Source organism: Schistocerca cancellata, chromosome 1, assembly GCF_023864275.1.
Source record: "Schistocerca cancellata isolate TAMUIC-IGC-003103 chromosome 1, iqSchCanc2.1, whole genome shotgun sequence".
NCBI classification, from domain to species: domain Eukaryota; kingdom Metazoa; phylum Arthropoda; class Insecta; order Orthoptera; family Acrididae; genus Schistocerca; species Schistocerca cancellata.
Window position 1 is genome coordinate 551,241,210 of NC_064626.1, and position 7,181 is coordinate 551,248,390.

The window sequence follows — 7,181 nt, forward strand, 5'->3', positions numbered from 1 at the left end:
CCTCTGTCGAGAAACCTAGCGCAGCTGGCCACGGCAGTGGAGTCGGCACGTCTGCACATTCCTGTCGGTAGCTTTGAGAACCTAACTGACTCTCTGTACTTATATGGATATGGTGTCTGTTCTTTCGGACATGTCCGAAAGAACAGACACCATATCCATATAAGTACATAGTTCCGGCAATACCGGCCATTACCTCCTTCTTCTGGGAGGATGCACACATATTTCCCGAACTCTTACGGGACTTGGTAAGAATGTCTTCCACGAGTAATGAGTGTGTTGGGATGGGACACTACTAATTGAGTGTGTGGACATACAAGTTGAGAATGTGGGTCTCGCGGGAGAAGTGAGCAAGTTAGTCCCTGGAGTCGTACTATCCTCTGCGCACTCGGTGGCTCAGATGGATAGAGCGTCTGCCATGTAAGCAGGAGATCCCGGGTTCGAGTCCCGGCCGGGGCACAAATTTTCACCTGTCCCCGTTGATATATATCAACGCCCGTCAGCAGCTGAAGGTATTAATATAATTCTAATTTCACTTACTCGCTTCCTGCAAGTCTATGCTGCAAAAGGTGCTTATTCAGGCTTTTGACAGGTGGTCTCATTAATGTGACAGGACGTGTAGTACGCCTGTATGAAATCACGAGTGTGTCAAGAATGGAATCTTCACGATGTTAAAATTGATATGGATCTCTGTGGTACACATGACGTAAATGTTCTGACGACACGTATTATTATTATTACTATTATTATTATTTGCACTCTTCAATTCTCTCCGCTTGTGGAGGAATGGAGGGGGAAGGGCTGGTCGAATGCTTATTGTCTGCCGTTTTTCAGCCACGGATATTACATCATGGTTTATGTTTTCTTTATTTTTCACTATTTGCTGCAACTCTACAAAAATGTCTTATTGGGCTTTTCTCTCAAAAATGGTTCAAATGGCTCTGAGCACTATGAGACTTAACTTCTGAGGTCATCAGTCCCCTAGAACTTAGAACTACTTAAACCTAAGGACATCACACACATCCATGCCCGAGGCAGGATTCGAACCTGCGACCATAGCGGTCGCGCGGTTCCAGGCTGTAGCGCCTAGAACCGCTCGGCCACACCGGCCGGCGCTTTTCTCTCACTGTTCAGTCTAGGAGTGTGGTGTTTTATCTCTGGTCCTTTTGGATATTGAGGAATTTGACAACAGAATACTGAACGCCTACTTTTAAACGGGCGGGTCCGCCTCTCATGACATCTAGTGGACAGTTGCACAGTACACAGGAGTATCCGTATACTTTTGATCATGTAGCGTACGGTGCGCTGAGTACTCTTTTCGCGGAAGCTCTGGTGTCTGCCTGGCCGGTTTGTGAATGCGGCCGGAGACGAGAAGCGGCGGATGCTTAGGAGGGCAGCAGACGCGACACGCCAGGCTAGCGCAGCATCGGGTTACACGAGGGGCGCAGCGCGCCTCTAACGGTTCTGTAATGCCGGTCGCCAAGCCGCCTTCCGCCGCCGCCGCCGCCGCCGCCACGGCATTTCGGAGAAACATGCAGAGCAGCACCACAGCACAGTTACCACAGCCACCGGGGCCCTCCATTACGCCCAGAGCAAAACAGCCGCTTCCGGGCTGCCAGTGCACGCACGGTAGCAACTGTCAGTCAACCCCCTGGGTAAACACTGCTCGCCGTCAACTATTCTCTTTATTCCGACATAATGACTTCGCACTTGACCATTTATGCTCACCGACAGGAAAAAAAAAATAAGCAGCTGGAAACAATGATCCGATATAGGCGCAATTCCATGCTCACAGCGTATTGAACACGTACCCGAGTCACTGAAGCCTGGCTTACACCAGAGCGAACACAAGAGTACGAGCAACAGCGAGCGGAAATTCTCTCTTGTGTAAACGGTAGACGAGCGCGAGCGAACTGCTTTTGGTAGTGTTCGGTTCGGTTCGCATTCGCTACCTGTCGCTCTTTTATCGAACCATCGAAGGAAGTTCGCCTTGTTTCCACTTCTGCAGTAGCAGTACAGAAAGCCTTCGTTTGCTATCTTGTCTACTTCTATTGTAGACACGAGTTTAGTTTTTCGTTTTTTAATTGGCTTTCGGGGCCTACGTGTAAAGCCATCTCAGTAGTAGAAGATGCGACAGTGTGGTTCGACAATTCAGAACATTCATTAGGGCCAAGACGAATCCTCGAACAAAATTACCTAAGCTTAGACTTCTCATGTGCCACTTTGCAGGCAATTTTCTTATCATTTGCGATGGTACGAAGGTAAGGGCAACGCAGCATCCAGTCCTCGAGCGGAGAAAATCTCCGACTCGGCCGCGAATCGAACCCGGGTCCCTTCGATTAGGACTCTGGCGTTGTGACCTCGCAGTTACCGAGGCGGATTTGACGTGAGTTTCCTCAGCGATGGAATGGTCCACAGAGAATGCAACATTGCTGATAGAAGAATATAGATATCATAGGTGTTTCTGGACTCCAAGAAAGATACAGCACAGATCGAGAAGGAAAAGAAATATTAATCGTACAAAATTGTCGAAGCACGTAAAGTTCCAACTGGGGACGCGAGGAAAACTATAAGTTCGTTAAATGCTTCCTTCCATCAGGCGGTAACAGAGTGAATAAGCAAAAGCTTTTTTATTTCCTTCTGTTAAAGAGGCAAAGCACATCAAATGTCCTTGAAAATAAACACATGTGAACATTTATCTTCAGGAACATTCCGTGATGATGTTACCAACTTTCAGGTATGATGGAGAAAAGTAAATGTATCAATTTCAGATGAAGGACCCTGGTCCGGAAACGACCGAGTCAGAATAGGCCTACCTCTGGCAGTGGAATGCCTGGGCGGTACTGCTGTTACTATGATTGTAGGGTAAGCAGCTTTCAGAGGTGGTAGTATGGATCAAAACAGGAGGTAAATATCTAGTAAATACGGGCACCCAAATGCTACGAGCACTTGTTCGTCTTTGTTACTGTGTAATACGTCTCTTGCACATTCCTGCACGTTTTGCCTTTATGGCGCGTCGCAGTTTCCGCAAAGTGTCTTCATAGCGCTGCACATTGAATCTGGTTCCACTCTCGAGGAACCCGACGCTCAGAGGGCCCTTCCAGTCGAAGAAGGAGGTCATCATGGTCTTACCGGAACTTGTGTGAATAGCTTTGCATTTCTTTGCCGGGGGAGATATGTATTGTATCCAGTGTTTGCTTTGCCATTTGACCTCGGGTTGTTGGAATGCTGTCGGATGGAATCATTCTGTTCCATCATAAAGCCCACCCCTACACTTACAATCGGAGAAGGCTACGCTACACCGATTTGATTGGGAAACACTGCACCAACCTCCGTACCTCCCGGATCCTTCACCGTGTGTTTTTCACATATTTGGTGACCTAAAGAAAGACATGCGTGGACGTCCATTTCAGTCGGACGATGAAGTGCAAGAGTGGGTGTGGTTGTGGATCCTTCAGGGGACAACCGCGTTCTACGACACAGGAATTAATCGTCTCGTCTTCCGGTGGGATAACTGTCTTAACGCGTATGGTGATTGCTTCTGAATGGAAGCATTGCATAGTCCCATTGTGGCAGGTGTTCGGTTTTCATTTGACTGTGCCTCATACATTTACCCTTCTCCATCATCACTGAAAGTTTATAACATCATCACGAAATCACCCTGTGTAAGGCTGATTAAAATTTAAAATTTACGAAAGACCTGATCATTATCGTTACTTACGTTCATGGTAGCTTACATCACATGGTTAGTACGTCGGAGATTTTTGATGATAAATGAAAATAGTTTACCCAGGATCATGCTATCTGCTCTCAAACAAACTAGATACCAGATTTTATCAAGTAACCTATGTGCCAAGTCGCAGGTGTATTTCACATTTCATTAATCATACACCGAAGAGCCAAAGAAACTGGTACACCTGCCAAATATCGCGTAGGGCCCCGCGAGCACACAGAAGTGCCGCAACACGACGTGGCACGAACTGAACTAATGTCTGAAGAAGTGTTGGAGGGAACTGATGCCTTCCGAACAGCTCGTTGCAAGGCATCCCAGATATGCTCAATAACTTTCATATCTGGGGAGTTTGGTGGCCAGCGTAAGTGCATAAACTCAGAAGAGTGTTTCTGTAGCAAGTTCGTCGGAATGCACAATTGACATGAATGGATACAGGCGATCAGAGACGATACCTGTCAGAGTCGCGTCTCGACGTACCAGGGGCCCCACATCACTCCAACTGCGCACTCCCCAGACCATTACAGTGCCTCCATCAGGTTGAACAGTTCCCTGCTGACATGCAGGGTCCATGGATTCACGAGGATGTCTCCATACCCGTACACGTCCATCTGCTCTATACAATTTGAAACGAGACTCGTCCGACCAGGTAACATGTTTCCAGTCATCAACAGTCCAATGTCGGTGCTGACGGGCCCGTTTTGTGTCGTGCAATCATCAGGGGTACACGAGTGGGCCTTCGGCTCATAAAGTTCATATCGATGATGTTTCGTTGAATGGTTCGCGCGCTGACACTTGGTGATGGCCCAGTATTGAAATCTGCAGCAATTTGCAGAAGGGTACACTTCTGTCACGTTCAACGATTCTCTTCAGTCGTCGTTGGCCCCGTTCTTGTAGGATCTTTTTCCGGCCGCAGCGATGTCGGAGCTCTGATGTTTTACCGGATTCCTGATATTCACGGTACACTCGTGAAAATGTCGTACGAGAAAATCCCCATTTCATCGATACCTGGGAGATGCAGCCTGTCTCGCGGAGGAACAGGCCGGGCTGCGGTCCGCAAGGTCCACTGTCGCGGAATCCGTGTTCATTTTTGTGGAGCATAGCTTCGTTCTGCGAGGACCTCGTAATACGCAACCACAAAACGTGTCCCATAACTGTACAAGAGACAGACGTCAACGATATAGGCGCATAACATGTGCCTCTGTCCTGCGGTCTTTCTCGAAAACGGAAACGACCCGCGCTTTTCCCCGGTCGCTAGGTACCCTCCCTTGCTCCGGCGATTCGCCGTGAACTGCTAGGGAGGGGACGAGGCAGATGCCTCACAGGTCCATTCTGAGAATCTTCGGGAAATGTAGTCCACCAACAGAGACAATCGCTTACAAAACACTCGTTCAACCAGTACTTTAATACTACTCGCCAGTATGGGATCCGTATCTGTATTTGAATATGCATGCCTATACGCGTTTCTTTGGTGCTTCAGTGTATTTTATTGGCGTCTTCCTTATACGTACTTTTTAGAAAAATCATTGAAGTAATTTGCACGTCACTGGAGACATCAGGAACTATTTGAAATAAAGGGCTAGTGAAATGGAATAATCAATAACGTGAACGTCTCCATAAGTTTTTTCGTGTTGGATGCCATAGACACAAATGTATTAAAACTTATTCCATTTTCCATCCCGACTGATATGCAATCACTGTCATTTATAGCGCAATCCGATGATTCTGGGGTCATCAGTCCCCTAGAACTTAGAACTACTTAAATCTAACTAACCTAAGGACATCACACACATCCATGCCCCAGGCAGGATTCGAACCTGCGACCGTAGCGGTCGCGCGGTTCCGGACTGAAGCGCCTAGAACGGCTCGGCCACACTGGCCGGCGCAGACCATATTCCCACTTTTGTGTGTGTGTGTGTGTGTGTGTGTGTGTGTGTGTGTGTTCCACGCTCGCTAATTTTAGATTCCCGCTTGGAGGCCGAGCGATGTTGTGGACCTGCAGTGGAGGTTGCGCATTCATTGCCCAGCGAGGGGAATCAATTATACAAATGTGTGTTGTCTGTTCTTTCGGACTTGTACCCCTAGCCGGGATGTGGGTCGGCCGGGGAGCGTGCGGAGGCAGTCCGCGTATTTGCGATAAACGCTGTGTCGGATGCGCAGTGGTTAACGCACGTGCCTAGGAGGCAGGAGATCCCGCTTTCGAGTCCCGGTCCAGAACACATCTTCACTCGCCGTCGCTGATACTGCACAGTACCCTGATGCAGCTGGTATCAACAGTTCTTTCCCTCTCCATTCCTTTCTCCCCCATCCACTTTCAATTTGCATAATAAAATTTTAAAATATATCACACGGAATATTGTTCTACCCGGGTTGATTCGAAGCAGTGGAAATTAGGCTAACAATTGTAACAGAAACAGCGGCTAAGCGCTTGATAATGCATGGAAACCTGTACTTGATAAGGAAAGAGCACTAAGAAAGATTTCTCATAGTTATCGCGTGTGTAAGTGGTGGCGCTGGACAGCACGCGCGGAAATAACCTATGGACGCAGAGGGAGCAACCTCAGCATCCGCCATCTCCGTGGTATAAGCTAACCAACCAGATGCTGTACTCTGGGCATAAGAGTTGGAGCACACGACAGTCAGACTTACAAGGAGACCTCTAGCAATCGGATTTTTGTAGTTTTATTATATTTATTGTGCGTGAAGTTCAGAACACAAATTTCAGTCGCCGAAAGAAAGTCGACGCAATAAAAATTGACGTATAAGATTTCCCAGGAACTCTAATTCACTACAGTTAAGATCGTTATTCACGACGGGACGCATGGTTCACTCTGTAGTGGTAGCGTCGGAGGTTGGTAATAGGGTAACCAATGGTTTGCTAGTTTGAATCTCGCCATGTTTTTTTTTTTTTGTTTTATTGTTTTCATTCAGTCCGAACACCTACATCGCTTAAATATAATATTCATTAAATATAAGGTAATTAATACACAGATAAATATCATTTTTAAGAAAAAGGCCTGTATCTTATTGTTTCTAGTTACATATTACACGCATTACAAACATAAATTCGTAATTATCTGTGTTTTATAAAAGATTGTTAGTGAAGATTGTCTAAATTAAAAAATCATTACAAATTTATTAAAACTCTTTTATAAAATGTTCATAATTAAGAATTTATATAGCCAATGAAAACCGAAATTTTGTGTGTGTTGTGTAATTAGAAACAAGAACGCAAGCATTTTTCATAAAAAATGATTAGATAAGGGGAATGCCTCATTAATTGACAGTTCTGTTTACATGCAAATTTTGTTTGTACTTACTGATCGAACCGGATTAAAAAGAGGGGTGGAAAGGCTAAAAAATGTACAAAAGCAAAAGTCACCAGACAATCCATATGTACTATAAAAGTGCATGTACGTGTGTGTGTATGTTCTACATCTCCTCCTAAACCACT

General features: G+C 46.2%; 1 non-coding gene across 1 annotated transcript; it reads left to right on the forward strand.

The window, feature by feature from the left end:
* The first annotated feature begins 381 nt into the window (after positions 1 to 381).
* Positions 382 to 456, forward strand: Trnat-ugu (transfer RNA threonine (anticodon UGU)). Its single transcript has one exon. It is a non-coding gene; the product is annotated as a tRNA-Thr (tRNA).
* Positions 457 to 7,181: the final 6,725 nt, after the last annotated feature.